At 38.1% G+C, this 20,113-nt stretch overlaps 1 long non-coding RNA gene across 1 annotated transcript in view; it reads right to left on the minus strand.

The window, feature by feature from the left end:
* Positions 1-266: 266 nt before the first annotated feature.
* Positions 267-20,113, minus strand: part of LOC117199826 (uncharacterized) — a 40,554-nt gene continuing 20,707 nt past the window's right edge. The window contains exons 2-3 of the long non-coding RNA XR_004481159.2: positions 3,608-3,986; positions 267-1,981 (exon numbers count right to left, since the gene is read on the minus strand). This is a non-coding gene — a long non-coding RNA (uncharacterized LOC117199826). The remainder of the gene's footprint in view (positions 1,982-3,607; positions 3,987-20,113) is intronic.

The following is a 20,113-nucleotide window of genomic DNA, read 5'->3' on the forward strand; positions in this document are numbered from 1 at the left end:
TAGAAATCTAAATGTCACAAATATATATTTACAAAAATGTTCATTGCACTATTTTTCATGATCATAAGAAATTGGAAGCAGCTTGAATATCTATCAGTAAGATGATGGTTAGGTTAATTATACAACCACCATACCATGGTGTGTGGTAGACAGGGAGATTATATGAGATAAAGGAGTGTGGTAGATAGAGAAAAATCCCTTATACATATTGTTAAAAGGAGAAACGAATTGCATAGCAATACATAGTGTATAATCACATTTATTTCATAATCAACATTATGCATATACAGAAATATTATACATATATTCTTAAATGCATTTTTTATATGGTCTGAGAGAATATTCCTATCAGTGGTTACTTCCGAAGTGGAAAGTGAGTTGGGGAATGAAGGGGGAAAGAGAGACCTAGACTTTTTTACTGCACTGATTTAGGATTTTAAAAAATGTTTTTACAATGAACATATATTATTCACATATCACTTATTTATATAAAAAATAAATAAAGGTGAAGAGCAACACCTAATGGTTCCTTACCTTAGTATCTTAATTTTTTTCTTTTCACCTTATCCCGTTTTCTCTCTCTCATTCTCCTAGGGATTTTTATAGATACCTCTTCATTTTTATAACACTTGATAGAATCATGTTCCTATGCTTTTTTAGGCCAGCAAATATTGATGGATTAATATATCAGGGTCTCAGTGGTTATATTAATTTGCTAGGGCTACCATAAAAAAATACTACCGATTGGGTGATTTAAACAACATAAATTTATTTTCTCACAGTTCTGGAGGCTAGAAGTCCAAAATCAAGGTTTGATTTCTTATGAGGCCTCTCTCCTTGTTTTCTGTTTCTTGTGAGGCCTCTCTCCTTGGCTTACAGATAACCGTCTTCTTGCTTTGTCCTTACATGGTATTTCTCATGTGCACACTCAGCAATTTGTATTTCAATTTCCTCTTCTTATAAAGACATGAGTAAAATTGGACTAGGGACCACACTAACAGCCTCAGTTTAACTTAATCATGTCTTTGACGGCCCTGTTTCCAAATACAGTAGCATTCTGAGGAATTGGGGGATTAGGGCTTCAACATATACATTTTAGAGGGACAAAATTCAGTCATAAGAATGAACCGGAGCTCAAAATTTTCTTTAAATGTTCACATTTGTCCACCAGAAGAAACCATAAAGACCTTGAGTCCTTTAAGTGCAGATCTGTGTTCTTAAACGAGGACTCCTTGTCACCTCCAGGCCACTCCAAGGGAATGGGCATGCACCAAAAGTCAGCACTTTGAGACCCCTCTCATTCACCTCAAGGGAGGTGGTATGGCACACCATGGTGAAGAGAGGATGGGCTTTAGAGTGAGACTACCTTCTCTGCCACTTACCTGCTCTTCTTAGACTCTAGTTTTCCATCTGAGGTAGGAGGACAGTAATACCTGCCTCAGGGTCAGGGCCAACTACATACATTTTTGGCCTTAGAGCAAAATGAAAATGTGGGGCCTTGGTTGGGGTGGGGATGTCAGTCTTCCCAACCCACTGGCAAATGGATAACACCCAAGGGATTGTTACCTCTGTGCTAGAACATAGGTAGTACCTGGATCAGGGCTGGGCAAAAGGCCTCCAGCCACTCATTCCAGTTGTCAGCTACCTCCTTGCTGCACTGAGATGCCCCAGGAGACACACGCCTGACCATGATCCTCCCCATGGTCATGTCCAGGTCTCCAGCAGGAACAGACGGCAATGATGGATCACAGCCTCTCCTTGTCGATGCAACCTGGTTGCCACCCCAGAAGAAGGGTGGCTTATTTCCCATGTGTGGGGATGGGGGAAGGGGGAGGTCAAGTGCTGCATGCAGCTCCAGGTAGTGGGGAGCTGGGGGCTGAGAACCTGTCCAGAGAGGTGTGGAGGTGGTGAGACATGGGACAGCATGTGAGTTCAGGCTTCAAATCCCCAGCGCATACTTCAATGTTCTATCGGATTTCACCTACAAACCACAAATTCAAAGATAAAATTATTAAGAATTTCAAAACACTAACTGCAGAGCATTAAGCCCCAAGTACAGGGCCCTTCTGAGTACAGTGTCCTGTGCGAACGGGCTGATCTCATGCTCATGAAGCCACTCTGCTCACGGCTAAATAACCTAAGAAGGGCTTACTTAACACAGAGCCTGATACACAGTATGAGTTCAGAACAAGAGTGTCTCTCTCCATTCCCATTCATTAAAGGAAGCTTAAAGTTACTCTTGCATAATTCACTGCCTTCATAGGACTTCCTGTCACTTATCAAAATGAGTTTATCAAAGGATCCAAACAAAAATAAACCATGCCCTCTCATCCTTCAAGACCCAGCTTAATTTCCATCTACTTCAATAAGCCCTTGCTTTTGAATTAACCTCTCTATTTCCTCGGGTGGAAATTCTCCAAGAACTTTGCTTGTTCCTGTATTTAAACTCTGCCTTAGTCCAACCCAGGCATGTTGGACTATAGACATCAGAAGGCCCTGGGAGACAAGCTAGCCTCATCTGATTGTGTCCTTATAATACCTAGCACATGAAAATAAGTTTGGGGTTGAATTAAATCCAATGGAATTGAAATGGATTCTATCTATTCTAAGGAAGCACTTTTCTAATTTCTGAGTTTCTCATTCCCAAGTTTGGTTATACATTTTTAAAGTAACACTAAGTGACCTAAAACAAATACAGGAAAAAGCCAAAGCTCTAAAATGAGTTTAAACGAATTCTGGGTTTTCTTTGAGATTTCAGGGAAAAAGTTCTAGTCCAACACAAACAAAATGTTCTTACCAAATGATAATTAGCCAGATTGCTAAGTACATACATGAAACTCCGTAAATTCAAGACATTGAATAATATTTAAATGGTAAAGTGACAAGGCTTCCATTAAGTTATTATTTAGGAAAAAAGTGTCTATCCTAGCACACCTGTAATATTCTTTAAAAAACTGCATGATATGGACTTGAAGAGAATGTAGAGATATGAAAAGACATTGATTTGTCAGGATGATGGGGTTATAGTAAAATTATTTCTTTATTTACTCTTGTGTTCAATACATTTAGGAAATAAGCTAAAACAAAATGTTTCTATTCATACTGCTACTTAACTTTAGTCCTCGAGTATACTATTCCTTCACGAATACTAGTCCCAAGGGAAGGGTAAGGTTTTGACTAATCAAGATTTGTCACATTTGGAAAGAAAACACAAGAACAACCGAATTCCCCTACCAGATGATTTCCTAATATTCTTAACTAATCAATTTCTAAGATTAGTGGACTTTCCTGTTAGTTTCTTAAGAGGTCTAAGATTCCTATGAACATTTATACCTTTTTAAAAGCATACCTTTGGCATTTTATTCAAACTCCATTCATTACCGGTATGTGCCAGGTGATGGATTCTCATGGATTGTTTTTCCTAGAATTTGCCTCCCACCAAAAGAGCATAAACTATCAGTTGTGGTGTTCCCTAAATATGTGATGATTATCAGGAACACTTTTTGTAGACTTGTTCTGGAAGATTTTATTTAGGCAAGGGCCAGCTATTTGTAATATCCTCTAACTAATTTATCGCAGACAAACTTGTTCTATTTCAAATACCAACCTTAAAGAAGTAGGACTTCTAATAAGCCAAAAACCATTCCTTGTACTTTGAGAGTCCTTTGGCTTATAATAGCTTGTGGTCTCTGCTCCCATGAAGTTTTGGCAACCCTCACTTAAAAAAAAAAAAAACTCAAAAGAAATTCACATCTGGATTCAATTGATTGGACTTTAACCAGCCTCCATTGCAGTATGCAAATAATCGTCCTCCGTGGTATGTACTTCATGGCTGATAAAACTGAGGTGTCTTATTCTCAGAGCCCCAAACTTCTTTCTCATTTCCTTCCTTCCTCTGATACCAAAACCTTTCAAACAGACAGATGTCTTCATCCAGAATGCATCTCAAATGCTGGACAATATTGCCGAAAAACGTCAGTGCTGTACTGCAAAACATAAAACAAGCAGATGTGAAATTTCATTAACAAGATTGCCTCACTGTGAGGCAAACGGACTCCTTTCAACCATCTCCATAAGAGCAGACTTAGAATATGGACACAATTCTCTCCACATCTCTGTTTTCCTCACTTAATTCCTCACACTTTTATACTGACCCATGCTCTCTCCACCTCCCACTCACCCACCTGTCCACAACATCCAAAGTCCCCTTGTTTTTGCAAATCTAAAGGTCATTCATCTCTTCCCTTCTTTCAACTCTTCACTGCTGTCTATATTTTGTTTCAATGACTTGCTTATTTTTCATGATCTCTCTTAAGATGTCTAAAACATGGAGATTGTTTTAATACTTGGAAAGTGACCTAGGACACCCAAAGAAAGTAAAGTAAAAATTTTGGCATGCCCAAATTTCCAGAATACCCAGTAATCTGAATTTCCTAAAATCTGGAGGCAGATGCTTCTAATACTAAACTCGAGAACTTGAGGACAGCTAATCAACATGATTATATATTATATATCCTTAATTTCAATTCTAGATGTGAAGCAATATGCCTACACAAATGTTCCCATTGATGGTCTCTGCAATGGATGCTAGTCCATTTGAGAATTCAAACTTAGATATATCATCCTATTAGTTTCTCTGACATTTATCCCCACCCCCACACCCCCAATTTCAATTCCATGTGAATTTAACACAGGTGCAGACTCAGGCTTAACATAAGGGAGCAATTTTCTGATTCATTCGTGTAAGACCCCACGGGAAAGGGAGAACAAGATGTACCAAGGTAGTATTGTATTGTCAAAAAATTAACTTAGCTTGTTTTTCCACTGAGGCAAAACTACCCACATCCAAATGCTTAGATATGTAAATTAGGTCTCACATACAGTTCTTGTCTTAGTCATAGTGTGGTAGCATTTTGAAAACTCATTCTCAAGAAAATAATTTTAAGGGAATATAGATAGATGATTATTTTAATGGGATTTTGAGGGGAGAAGTCCATATACATTGTTGTTTCAGTTCTGCTGGGGGCAGGGATGCAACAGCAAAAAATAAGGTGGTCCCTCCCCCCAGTCACACTGCTCTGCAAAAGCCACTCTTGTTCTGAAAGGAAATGGCATGTTGAAACATTTTTTATTATTATTTATTAAAATTCTTAGGTTTTATTAGTGCAGGGCTCAGTGAGTCTTCTAGCCGAACTGTACAGTTATTCAGTGCCTAGGAGCAGAATGGAGGGAGAAACTAATTAGCATAGCTCTTACATCACCACCAGAAATTCTTTATTTGCCTTCAGGATCCACATTGCCGTGTGCTGATCAATATGACAAGGTCAGTAACCGTGTTTTTGTAACAATGAATGCTAACAAACTCAGGCCTCACACACATTGTCATTGTTTAACAGGGTCAGCTGAGTTAACTGAGAGCATTATGCATGTACAGTGCCAAGAAGACCCCATCAACAGTCAAATATACAGTGTTATCATTTTAGCATAAGTAGTGGAGCAACAGATTGCCCAGCTGTGCGCAAGTCAGATTTATCCAAAGATTGTGCACCAACCGTTGAGCCATAAGAAGGATTTATACCATGGCACAGGGGCACTGGACAGGGAGATGGGAGACAAGGGTGCTAGTCTTGCCTCTGCCACTTCTTCTCTGAAGGCTCAGTTTACACAGCAATAGGATGAGAAGTCAGACCAGATGACTTTGAAAACCTCTTTATGCCCCCAAGGCTATGATTCTAAGGCAGTGTACAGGATAAATGCATTGCCATTATGAATTTCAATGAAAACATAGTTTTAATATAGTATGTTTTGTACTGAGTTTCTATTTTTGTTACTTTGGCATTTGGCAGAGAGATAAAGAAACTGAATTCCAGCAAGTCTGGTTACCTCAGGTGGCATATGTGCAGGAACTCAGAAGTCTGTACAAGATGAATCACGTGATGACTGACATGTGCTCCTTAGGCCTTGCAACATCATCAGCCCTATAATACAATCTACTTAGCACTTTTCTTCTAAGAAATGCTGTTTAAATGTCCAGTGGGAGTGTGTGACTCCCTTTAGAATACCGGGGAAATAAACATTGTTTAATCCGTTTTTCCATATTGAGAAATGGAGTTGATTCCAGTTAAGTCAATATTAGGATAATTTTAAGGCTTAACCAACAATTTTTTCATTTTTGTTATTAAAATTTGCTTTTTTAATGTCATCACACACACAGAAACAATTCATAAATATCAAATATTAAGACAGAGTGGAACTGTAACAATTGCCTAGAAAGAAGAAAACCCAATATTCTATAAACAAGTAACAAGGTTCTTTTGGTGGAAGAAGGGAAAACAAGGATAAAAGAAAAACTGTCTAGGGCTTCCCTGGTGGTGCAGTGGTTGAGAGTCCGCCTGCCGATGCAGGGGACACGGGTTCGTGCCCTGGTCCGGGAAGATCCCACATGCCGCGGAGCGGCTGGGCCCCGTGAGCCATGGCCGCTGAGCCTGCGCATCCAGAGCCTGTGCTCCGCAACTGGAGAGGCCACAACAGTGAGAGGCCCACGTACCGCAAAAAAAAAAAAGAAAGAAAAAAACTGTCTAATGGAAAAGTACCATAAAGTATTGTAGATTGACATATATATAAGACAAAAAATATGAAGGAAGGAGTGTTGCTTTTAAATCCATTTTAGGGGGCTTCCCTGGTGGCGCAGTGGTTGAGAGTCTGCCTGACGATGCAGGGGACACGGGTTCGTGCCCCGGTCCGGGAAGATCCCATATGCCGCGGAGCGGCTAGGCCCGTGAGCCATGGCCGCTGAGCCTACGCGTCTGGAGCCTGTGCTCCGCAACGGGAGAGGCCACAACAGTGAGAGGCCCGCGTACCGGAAAAAAAAAAAAAAAAAAATCCATTTTAGTATAAATAGACATCTTAGAAAACAATTTATTTTTAATGCAAATTGTTCTACTGTTATAGCACAAACTTCCTTTGCATATCGTATTGGTTAAACTATGTCTTTTCAACCTTAATTTTTTATAATAAATTGTAAATGTTTGGGCCTTTTAAATGCTTGATGCAGTGTTATTATTCTGCAGCAAAACATTTTTCAGATGTGCAACATTATTTTACAATAAATCCCTCAAGATGAATATAGTTGCTGGAGTCCCTTGAAATTTATGGCATTTAAGACTATGTTTCTTCAGTGCGGGGGCTCTTCAAGGGAATTTTTGACCGCTGATGCAAACGTTAGTAAGCAATGCACTTGTTTGGTTAAGACTTTTAGCCTTGACCTCCAGCTTTAAACCCTTGTCCTTTATTAATCACGTGTTTCCTGAATGAAAGAGAATATTTTCGGAGGGGGAAAATTGTTCTGGGACTGAAGGAGTGTTATATACCAAACAGACATGCCCAGATGACAAATAACCCCTGCATGATAGCCAGGGTTCATCCAGCTGGTCGGCCCCATATTTTGTGATTGATGGTGTTGATGTTCTAAATAGGCCTAAGATGTGCCAAGTATAAGAGCCATAACAAAGTCCTTCAGATTTATACTGTAGATAGAAGGAGGAAGCAAGAAGGCATGTTCCCAGCACATGGCAATTCTAAGAATGGTGTCATGATTACAAGTAACCTTGCAGAGTTTGTCTGGTTTCTTTCGAAATTAAACAAAAACTATTTGCTGGTCAGGAATGAGTAGGGTCACGTAAGGTCTGTCTGAACCTTACGATTACTAAAATGTTTCTCTGTAACTGGACACCTCCTGAAACTAGGATGACATTGGAATCCATTGTAGGGATTAATCCACTGATTTTTCCTTTGCCTTTTGAGGCTTGAGAAAATAACAGTTCTTTGCTTTAAAAGAAAGAGAGAAAGAAAAGAAAAAGAAAGTGGCACCATGACATATATTGAAGTCATTAAATATTTAAAGTAAAAAACCTTAAAGATTATTTAACTTAATCCTACTCTCCTTACATTTAGGAAAATGGGATGTTTTTATTTTAATTTAATTAATTTATTTTTTATACAGCAGGTTCTTATTAGCTATCTGTTGTATACATATTAGTGTATACATGTCAATCCCAATCTCCCAATTCATCCCACCACCACCACAACCCTCCCCCTGCTTTCCCCCCTTGGTGTCCACATGTTTGTTCTCTACATCTGTGTCTCTATTGCTGCCTTGCAAACCGGTTCATCTGTACCACTTTTTTAGATTCCACACATATGCATTAATACATGATATTTGTTTTTCTCTTTCTGACTTACTTCACTCTACATGACAGTCTCTAGGTCCATCCACGTCTCTACAAATGACCCAACTTCATTCCTCTTTATGTCGGAGTAATAGTCCATTGTATCTATGTACCACATCTTCTTTATCCATTCATCTGTCAATGGGCATTTAAGTTGCTTCCATGACCTGGCTCTTGTAAAGAGTGCTGCAATGAACATTGGGGTGCATGTGTCTTTTTGAATTATGGTTTTCTCTGGGTATATGCCGAGTAGTGGGATTGCTGGATCATATGGTAGCTCTATATTTACTTTTTTAAGGAACCTCTGTACTGTTCTCCACAATGGCTGTATCAATTTATATTCCCACCAACAGTGCAAGAAGGTTCCCTTTTCTTCACACCCTCTGCAGCATTTGTTGTTTGTAGATTTTCTGATGATGCCCATTCTAACTGGTGTGAGGTGATACCTCATTGTAGTTTTGATTTGCATTTCTCTAATAATTATTGATGTTGAGCAGCTTTTCATGTGCCTCTTGGCCATCTGTATGTCATCTTTGGAGACATGTCTATTTAGGTCTTCTGCCCATTTTTTGACTGGATTGTTTTCTTTTCATCTTGTTTATAGTTTCCTTTGCTGTGTAAAAGCTTTTAAGTTTAATTAGGTCCCATTTGTTTATTTTTGTTTTTATTTCCATTACTCTAGGAGGTGGGTCAAAAAAGATCTTGCTGTGATTTATGTCAAAGAGTGTTCTTCCTATGTTTTCCTCTAAGAGTTTTATAGTGTCTGGTCTTACATTATGTCTTTAATCCATTTTGAGTTTATTTTTGTGTATGGTGTTAAGGAGTGTCCTAATTTCATTCTTTTACATGTAGCTGTCCAGTTTTCCCAGCACCACTTGTTGAAGAGAGTGTCTTTTCTCTTGTATATCCTAGCCTCCTTTGTCATAGATTAGGTGACCATAGGTGCATGGGTTTATCTCTGGGCTTTCTGTCCTGTTCCACTGATCTATATTTCTGTTTTTGTGCCAGTAGCATATTGCCTTGATTACTGTAGATTTGTAGTGTAGTCTGAAGTCAGGGGGTCTGATTCCTCCAGCTCCGTTTTTTTCTCCCAAGATTGCTTTGGCTATTCAGGGTCTTCTATGTTTCCATATAAATTTTAAGATTTTTTGTTCTAGTTCTGTAAAAAATGCCATTGGTAATTTGATAGGGATTGCATTGTATCTGTTATAGTTTTCTGAGTACAGGTCTTTTACCTCCTTAGGTTTATTCTTAGGTATTTTATTCTTTTTGTTGCAATGGTAAATGGGAGTGTTCCCTTAATTTCTCTTTCAGATATTTCATCATTAGTGTATAGGAATACAGGAGATGTCTGTGCATTAATTTTGTATCCTGCAACTTTACCAAATATATTGATTAGCTCTAATAGTTTTCTGGTGGCACCTTTAGGATTATCTATGTATACTATCATATCATCTGCAAACAGTGACAGTCTTACTTCTTGTTTTTGAATTTGTATTCCTCTTATTTCTTCTTCTTCTCTGATTGCCATGGCTAGGACTTCCAAAACTATTGAATAATAGTGGCGAGAGTGGACATCCTTCTTTTGTTACTGACCTTAAAGGAAATGCTTTCAGTTCTTCACCATTGAGAATGATGTTTGCTGTGGGTTTGTTGTATATGGCCTTTATTATGTTGAGGTAGGTTCCCTCTATGCCCACTTTCTGCAGAGTTTTTATCATAAATCGGTGTTGAATTTTGTCAGAAGCTTTTTCTGCATCTCTTGAGATGATCATATGGTCATTATTCTTCAATTTGTTAATACGGTGTATCACATTGATTGATTTGCATATATTGAAGAGTCGTTGCATCCCTGGGATAAATCCCATTTGATCATGGTGTATGATCCTTTTAACATGTTTTTGGATTCTGTTTGCTAGTATGTTGTTGAGGATTTTTGCATCTATATTCATCAGTGATATTGGTCTGTAACTTTTTTTTTGTAGTATCTTTGTCTGGTTTTGGTATCTGGGTGATGGTGGCCTCATAGAATGAGTTAGGGAGTGTTCCTTCCTCTACAATTTTTTGGAAGAGTTTGAGAAGGGTGGGTGTTAGCTATGCTCTAAATGTTTAATAGAATTCACCTGTGAAGCCATCTGGTCCTGGACTTCTGTTTGTTGGAAGATTTATAATTACGGTTTCAATTTCCTTACTTGTGATTGGTCTGTTCATATTTTCTATTTCTTCCTGGTTCAGTCTTGGAAGGTTATACTTTTCTAAGAATTTGTCCATTTCTTCCAGGTTGTCTATTTTATTGGCATAGAGTTGCTTGTAGTCGTCTCTTATGATGCTTTGTATTTCTGTAGTGTCTGTTGTAACTTCTTTTTCATATCTAATTTTAGTGATTTGAGTCCTCGCCCTCTTTTTCTTGATGAGTCTGGCTAAAGGTTATCAATTTTGTTTATCTTCTCAAAGAACCAGCTTTTAGTTTTATTGATCTTTGCTACTGTTTTCTTTGTTTCTATTTCATTTATTTCTGCTCTGATGTTTATGATTTCTTTCCTTCTACTAACTTTGGGTTTTGTTTGTTCTTCTTTTTCTAGTTCCTTTAGGTGTAAGTTTAGGTTGTTTATTTGAGATTTTCTTGTTTCTTAAGGCAGGATTTTATTGCTATAAAGTTCCCTCTTAGAACTGCTTTTGCTGCATCCCATAGGTTTTGGACCATCATGTTTTCATTGCCATTTTTCTCTAGGTATTTTTTGATTTCCTCTTCGATTTCTCCAGTGATCTCTTGGTTATTTAGTAACATATTGTTTAGCCTCCATGTGTATGTGTTTTTTACATTTTTTTCCCTGTAATTTATTTCTAATCTCATAGCGTTGTGGTCAGAAAAGGTGCTTGATATGATTTCAGTTTTCTTAAATTTACCAAGGCTTGATTTGTGACCCAAGATGTGATCTCTCCTGGAGAATGTTCCATGTGCACTTGAGAAGAAAGTGTAATCTGCTGTTTTTGGATGGAATGTCAATTAAATGTCAATTAAATATCAATTAAATCTATCTAGTCTATTGTGTTATTATTTAAAGCTTGTGTTTCCTTATTAATTTTCTGTCTGGATGATCTGTCCATTGGTGTAAGTGAGGTGTTAAAGTCCCCTACGATTACTTGTGTTACTGTCGATTTCCTCTTCTATAGCTGTTACCATTCACCTCTGTATTGAGGTGCTCCTATGTTGGGTGCGTATATATTTATAATTGTTATATCTTCTTCTTGGATTGGTCCTCTGATCGTTATGTAGTGTCCTTCCTTGTGTCTTGTAACATTCTTTATTTTAAAGTCTATTTTATCTGATATGAGTATGCTACTCCAGCTTTCTTTTGATTTCCATTTGCATGGATTATCTTTTTCCATCCCCTCACTTTCAGTCTCTTTGTGTCCCTAGGTCTGAAGTGGGTCTCTGGTAGAGAGCATATATATGGGTCTTGTTTCTGTATCCATTCAGCAAGCCTGTGTCTTTTAGTTGGAGCATTTAATCCATTCACATTTAAGGTAATTATCCATATGTATGTTCCTATTGACATTTTCTTAATAGTTTTGGGTTTGTTTTTGTAGATCCTTTTCTTCTCTTGTGTTTCCTGCTTAGAGAAGGTCCTTTTGCATTTGTTGTAGAGCTGCTTTGGTGGTGCTGAATTCTCTTAGCTTTTGCTTGTCTGTAAAGCTTTTGATTTCTCTGTCGAATCTGAATGAGATCCTTGCTGGGTAGAGTAATCTTGGTTGTAGTTTCTTCCCTTTCATCACTTTAAGTATATCATGCCACTGCCTTCTGGCTTGTAGAGTTTCTGCAGAGAAATCAGCTGTTATCCTTATGGGAGTTCCCTTGTATGTTATTTGTCATTTTTCCCGTGCTGCTTTCAATAATTTTTCTTTGTCTTTAATTTTTGTCAGTTTGATTACTATGTGTCTTGGTGTGTTTCTCCTTGGGTTTATCCTGCCTGGGACTCTCTGCACTTCCTGGACTTGGGTGGCTATTTCCTTTCCCATGTTAGGGAAGTTTTCTACTATAATCTCTTCAAATATTTTCTCGGGTCCTTTCTCTCTCTCTTCTCCTTCTGGGACCCCTATAATGTGAATGTTATTGCGTTTAATGTTGTCCCAGAGGTCTCTTAGGCTGTCTTCATTTCTTTTCATTCTTTTTTCTTTATTCTCTTCTGTGGCAGTGAATTCCACCATTCTGTCTTCCAGGCCAGTTATTCGTTCTTCTCCCTCAGTTATTCTGCTATTGATTCCTTCTAGTGTATTTGTCATATCAGTTATTGTATTGTTCATCTCTGTTGTTTGTTCTTTAATTTTTCTAGGTGTTTGTTCTTTAATTCTTCTAGGTCTTTGTTAAACATTTCTTGCATCTTCTCGATGTTTGCCTCCATTCTCTTTCCGAGGTCCTGGATCATCTTCACTATCATTATTCTGAATTCTGTTTCTGGAAGGTTGCCTATATCCACTTCATTTAGTTGTTTTTCTGGGGTTTTATCTTGTTCCTTCATCTGGTACATAGTCCTCTGCCTTTTCACTTTGTCTATCTTTCTGTGAATGTGGTTTTCATTCCACAGACTGCAGGATTGTAGTTCTTCTTGCTTCTGCTGTCTGCCTTCTTCACATTGAATCTTTAATTTTCTTATCCTAACTTCCTTGTAGTGTTGGAGGGTCTCCTGCAGAGGTGGGGGGTGGGGTGGCTGTGCCTCACTGTGGGGACAAGGACACTGGCAGCAGAAGTTCTGGGAAGTATTCCTTGGTGTGAGCCCTCCCAGAGTCTGCCATTAGCCATACCAAAGAGCCCGTAGGCACCAGTGCTCAGGAAAATGGGATGTTTATAAATCAGGGAGAGTCATAAGAACTTCGTGCTGTTTATTTTTTAAGGCATTTATAAACAATTCTTTTTTTTGTTAATGTCATAATAATTTATCTAAAATCCATATGCAGTCACACATCTAAACTTCCATAATTTTCTCTTCTGGGACAGTGAAAAAGAATATGCTCCTCGGGGCAGTGGGGACTTCAGACTATACTACAAAGCTACAGTAATCAAGATAGTATGGTACTGGCACAAAAACAGAAATATAGATCAATGGAACAGGATAGAAAGCCCAGAGATAAACCCACGCACATATGATCACCTTATCTTTGATAAAGGAGGGAAGAATGTACAGTGGAGTAAAGGCAGCCTCTTCAATAAGTTGTGCTGGGAAAACTGGACAGCTACTTGTAAAAGAAGGATATCAGAACACTCCCTAACACCATACACAAAAATAAACTCAGAATGGATTAAAGACCTAAATGTAAGGCCAGAAACTATCAAACTCTTAGAGGAAAACACAGGCAGAACACTCTATGACATAAATCACAGCAAGATCCTTTTTGACCCACCTCCTAGAGAAATGGAAATAAAAACAAAAATAAACAAATGGGACCTAATTCAACTTAAAAGCTTTTGCACAGCGAAGGAAACCATAAATAAGATGAAAAGACAACCTTCAGAATGGGAGAAAATATTTGCAAATGAAGCAACTGACAAAGGATTAATCTCCAAAATTTACAAGCAGCTCATGCACCTCAAAATCAAAAAACAAACAACCCAATCCAAATATGGGCAGAAGACCTAAATAGACATTTCTCCAAAGAAGATATACAGATTGCCAAACACATGAAAGGATGCTCAACATCACTAATCATTAGAGAAATACAAATCAAAACTACAATAAGGTATCACCTCACACTGGCCAGAATGGCCATCATCAAAAAATCTAGAAACAATAAATGCTGGAGAGGGTGTGGAGAAAAGGGAACCCTCTTGCACTGTTAGTGGGAATGTAAATTGATAGAGCCACTATGGAGAACAGTATGGAGGTTCCTTAAAAAACTAGAAGTAGAACTACCGTACGACCCAGCCATCCCACTACTGGGCATATACCCTGAGAAAACCAGAATTCAAAAAGAGACATGTACCACAATGTTCATTTCAGCTCCATTTACAATAGCCAGGACATGGAAGCAACCTAAGTGTCCATCAACAGAGAATGTGGCACATATATACAAAGGAATATGACTCAGCCATAAAAAGAAACGAAATTGAGTTATTTGTAGTGAGGTGGGTGGACCTAGAGTCTGTCATACAGAGTGAAGTAAGCCAGAAAGAGAAAAACAAATACTATATGCTAACACATGTATATGGAATCTAAAAAACAACCAAAAAAATGGTCATGAAGAACCTAGGGGCAAGGAGGGAATAAAGACGCAGACCTACTAGAGAGAATGGACTTGAGGATATGGGGAAGGGGAAGGGTAAGATGGGACAAAGTGAGAGACTGGCATGGACATATATACACTATCAAATGTAAAATAGCTAGCTAGCGGGAAGCAGCCACATAGCACAGGGAGATCAGCTCAGTGCTTTGTGACCACCTAGAGGGGTGGGATAGGGAGGGTGGGAGGGAGGGAGATGCAAGAGGGAAGAGATATGGGGATATATGTATATGTATAACTGATTCACTTTGTTATAAAGCAGAAACTAACACACCATTGTAAAGCAATTATACTCCAATAAAGATGTTAAAAAAAAAAAAAGAATATGCTCCTGTTAAACACTTCCCTTTGGTTATAAACAATTCTTTGAAAGCAGATAACATATGGAAAAGCCAAAAAGTCATATTTGAGCTTTTCAAGAAGAGGCACAATGATAGCACTTCCCATTTTAAAATGAATATTAAATAGAACTCATATGCATGGGAAGTTGATACTGTTATTTTATGAGGCTTTCATTAGTAAGAGTTCATATCCTCATGTTTATGTAGCAGTTATTTTTGTGAACCTTCAGAGCACTGAGGAAGCAGATCCCAGTAAACTATCCCCCATTCCTCATCTCCTGTATATTTGCTAAATTGATTCCACTGGGTGCTTTAAGGAACAGTTCTAGGAAACTTATTCCTGAGATTGATGTAAGCATGTTGGTCAGGACAATTTCTATGCAGACTCTTTGAGAAATTTCTTTCTACTCTTAGTATGTGAAATAGTTGTGCTTCTCTGAGACAGTGTATTTACATTTATCATAAAGACCCTGAGGTGCACATAACTCAGGGCATTCCTTCTTTGCATTGGCCATTAAAAAGCGTGGAACCTAATTGGAAACCCATCTTTCACAGTAAAATAGGGCTCAACAGTGCACATTTCAGTTTCTAGTCCATTCCTGGGCTCATTAGCTGGTCCTGTCTTTTCTTTTCATTGTAGATTTCTCACTAAATTGTGTTATCTTGCTGTATCTATCTTTGTGATCCTCAAGTTTTCTGGGAACAAAATAAGCCTGTTAATTAATGTTTTGATTCCTTGTGAGAAAATGTTTTTCCCTATCACCTTTTACAAATTCTAGAAGACTTTATAAATGGGAAAACTAATAAAATGCAAAGTTTGTTGAATGGACATAAATAGTACTATGGCTTAATAAGACAGAATATTTAAGATCAGAATTGTCAACTAATCAGATCATATGAGGCTTATATTATTATTAATGTTAGAAATCTATTTCCCAACTGAGGATGGGTTTATCAGTCAGGGAAGCCAGTTAGATTCTGTTACCTGATACTTATAATATTTATGTATAATTGGGTATGACTACATCTAGAAACCTAAGGTTGATAAAATACTATATACCAGTGAAGAAAATCAAAGAAAATTAAATCATGATGTTTTCATTATGTCTTTATGACTCCTATGTCAACAGTATTTGCTATAACATTAGCAAAAGTGTTAAAGAGACCAGGTAAATTATAATCATTTATTATGAAATCAGAAATCAACTGGTGATATGACAAATTTTCGATGGCACAATATTTTAAATGCTGCTGAATTGCCAGTTCTGAAAAATATTCAACAAGTACATGTAGAATCACCTAATTTGCCAAGATCAGACTTTGATGAGTTTTAGTTACTATTGCTAATATAATAATTTAGAAAATCTTTAAACCTGCAAGTCATGGGACATTATCTCAGGGAAAACATCCATAGTTTTAAGGATGAAATTCTCCTCCCGACTTAAAGGAACAAAAATGAAGTTTTCCTCTCTATTGTAGTTCTGAAAAATAGCGTGCTACAGTACTCCTTGGTTTTGTTTTTATCTTTGGCACATTGTTGTTTCTGTTATCAATATAGTTGTTATGTTTTAAAGTGCTTTATATATGCCCATTAGCCTTCACTTCAGCTTTCCAAGGCTGGGGAATATCTAGTTTCTTACGTCTAGTTAACAAATACGTAAACCAAGGCACACATTTAGATTCCTTTTCACCCATTACATAGCAAGTGTGGAGTATAGCTAAGAATAAAGTCTGTGATCACATGACTTAAGATGATTGGCTGCACCACCAGCTCATGTCTCCATGAGAGATGTGGCCAATGATGGTCAATGAGATCTAGCAACATAAATATGTAGGGATATGACCAACAGAAGAATTCTACTCCAAGCTCTATTCTGACTGGAGAAATTTCACATCTCTAAATTAACTTCAGATGATTTTTAATACAGATAAAAGTAAAAATAATGTCCCAAGAAACTAATGCTGTCATTTGCTAAAAAAATCCTCCCACTGACAAGATTGTGAATTTAGTCAGAGTTTGTCACAGTACAACCTGTAGTTCCAATAGAGTCCTAAGCTTTTCCACCTCTACATAGAATTTTAGCTGCTATAATCAGAGTTTGCTCAGTTCAGATATTTATTTTCAGCAATAGATGACTTTGCTATGAAGACAACAAAAGTGCCTATCCTAAGGAATAATAATTACGCATATGCTATAATATACGTGTATACAATATATGTATATACACATATATTTATGAATAATTATTTTCAGACGCTTTACTTCAGATGAGATTCTGATGATTCCAGTGCTCCTATCTGCCTAGGAAATTGTAAAACTCTTAGCTAGGAGTGGTTAATGGGAGACCCTGGGATCTGGGTTCTCTTTTCCTCTGGTTCTGCTGCTTTCTTTCTTATATCAGGGCTCTTGTAACTATTGGTGGGTTTGCTCAGTTATTGAAGCTGCAGTTGCTCCAAGTTCCCTTGAAACAGGGATTATATTATCTATTAATAGTATTTTAAGGATGTTTGCTTCTTCCCAACTTCCTCAGGAAAATTTTGTCATGGTTACATAAGAGGCTGGGAATGCCAGCTCTCTTATTTTTTGCCTTAACTTTGCTCAGAGCACTGCTGTAACCACTTCCCTCTGTGTTCTCCCTGTGCAAAATAGAAGAGGATCTATTTTGTACCTTGGGGGGAGGGGGGAGGGGGAGTAGTTTCTAGAACAGAACTAAAATTCCACAAGTACACATCATGATCCCACCCCACTGTCATTTTTTTTTTTTTAACATCTTTATTGGGGTATAATTGCTTTACAATGGTGTGTTAGTTTCTGCTTTATAACAAAGTGAATCAGTCATACATAAACATATGTTCCCATATGTCTTCCCTGTTGCGTCTCCCTCCCTCCCACCCTCCCCATCCCACCCCTCCAGGCTGTCACAAAGCACCGAGCCAATATCCCTGTGCCATGCGGCTGCTTCCCACTAGCTATCTACCTTACTGCGTTTGTTAGTGTGTATATGCCCATGACTCTCTCTCGCCCTGTCACAGCTCACCCTTCCCCCTCCCCATAACCTCAAGTCCGTTCTCTAAGAGGTCTGCGTCTTTATTCCTGCTTTACCCCTACGTTCTTCATGACATTTTTTTCTTAAATTCCATATATATGTGTTAGCATACGGTATTTGTCTTTTTCTTTCTTACTTACTTCACTCTGTATGACAGACTCTAGGTCTATCCACCTCATTACAAATAGCTCAATTTCGTTTCTTTTTATGGCTGAGTAATATTCCATTGTATATATGTGCCACATCTTCTTTATCCATTCATCCGATGACCGGCACTTAGGTTGTTTCCATCTCCGGGCTATTGTAAATAGAGCTGCAATGAACATTTTGGTACATGACTCTTTTTGAATTTTGGTTTTCTCAGGGTATATGCCCAGTAGTGGGATTGCTGGGTCATATGGTAGTTCTATTTGTAGTTTTTTAAGGAACCTCCATACTGTTCTCCATAGTGGCTGAACCAATTCACATTCCCACCAGCAGTGCAAGAGTGTTCCCTTTTCTCCACACCCTCTCCAGCATTTATTGTTTCTAGATTTTTTGATGATGGCCATTCTGACTGGTGTGAGATGATATCTCATTGTAGTTTTGATTTGCATTTCTCTAATGATTAATGATGTTGAGCATTCTTTCATGTGTTTGTTGGCAGTCTGACTTCAGACTATACTACAAAGCTACAGTCATCAAGACGGTATGGTACTGGCACAAAAACAGAAAGATAGATCAATGGAACAGGATAGAAAGCCCAGAGATAAACCCATGCACATATGGACACCTTATCTTTGATAAAGGTGGCAGTAATGTACAATGGAGAAAGGACAGCCTCTTCAATAAGTGGTGCTGGGAAAACTGGACAGGTACATGTAAAAGTATGAGATTAGATCACTCCCTAACACCATACACAAAAATAAGCTCAAAATGGATTAAAGACCTAAATGTAAGGCCAGAAACTATCAAACTCTTAGAGGAAAACATAGGCAGAACACTCTATGACATAAATCAAAGCAAGATCCTTTCTGACCCACCTCCTAGAGTAATGGAAATAAAAACAAAAATAAACAAATGGGACCTAATGAAACTTCAAAGCTTTTGCACAGCAAAGGAAACCATAAACAAGACCAAAAGACAACCCTCAGAATGGGAGAAAATATTTGCAAATGAAGCAACCGACAAAGGATTAATCTCCAAAATTTACAAGCAGCTCATGCAGCTCAATAACAAGAAAACAAACAACCCAATCCAAAAATGGGCAGAAGACCTAAATAGACATTTCCCCACTGTCATTTTAAATAAACACTATATCATGTTACCTCCTCTTTAACAACATTAAATATGCATGGACTGGAGGATTCATCAGTATTCCAGATTAGATTTTATTTTGCTTTAGGGTGAGTCTTTCATTCAAGTTAGTTGTCAGTGTTGATGGAGTCGTTTCCACTGTACTAAATATATGCCCACTTACAGTTTCTCCGAGACACCTATGAAGTCACCAGTCCTTTAGTTCTGACCACTCCCTCAGGTATCCTCCTCTGTTCCTGGCCTTTTATTTGTTTTCACTTCCAGTTATAGTGAGTGTACACTGTCTCCCTGAGCGCTTTCCTCAGAGACTCTCTACTGATATTCCAAAGGGCCTAAACTTCTATTCTGTCTGTCAAAAATGGTTAATACATGAGTATTAACGTCCCTTTTTTTATATAGTAATTGAAAGGTTGCCTGCTGTGCACAAGACTCTGTTCTGCTAGCCTGGAACCTGACTGGACACAGCATTTGCCAACTACATGCTGGGAGTGACAGCGCAATGAGATAGCAGGTGAACTCTGTCACCCAACAGGCATTTGCCAGGGTCTGATTTCTGTGATTCAGGCATGTGCCTTTTACAGGCTCTTCATCCAACTGCAAATCTTCCCTTCACTCATCCACTTGTTTGGATTCAGAAGATAGCACTTGGCACAAAGAGACACATTCCCTAATAACGTTTTATTCTTTTCTGTCAACCACCCTCTCTTTAATTCCCTGCATGTGGTGAGCTTGCTTACTTGCAGTCCCCTGACTATATACCCTGAGCCCATATCCTTGAATCTTTGTGTCCCTTTTCACCATTATCACTCCAGAGAGATTTTCTTTGTAATCTTCGTCAGCTCTGCAGACTCGTCCTTTGTAATAGTCTGTATTAATATCCTTTCCTTTCAATAGCATCCTGTAGGTTTTCAAAACCTTTTGATTT

Source organism: Orcinus orca, chromosome 9 (genome assembly GCF_937001465.1).
Source record: "Orcinus orca chromosome 9, mOrcOrc1.1, whole genome shotgun sequence".
NCBI lineage: Eukaryota > Metazoa > Chordata > Mammalia > Artiodactyla > Delphinidae > Orcinus > Orcinus orca.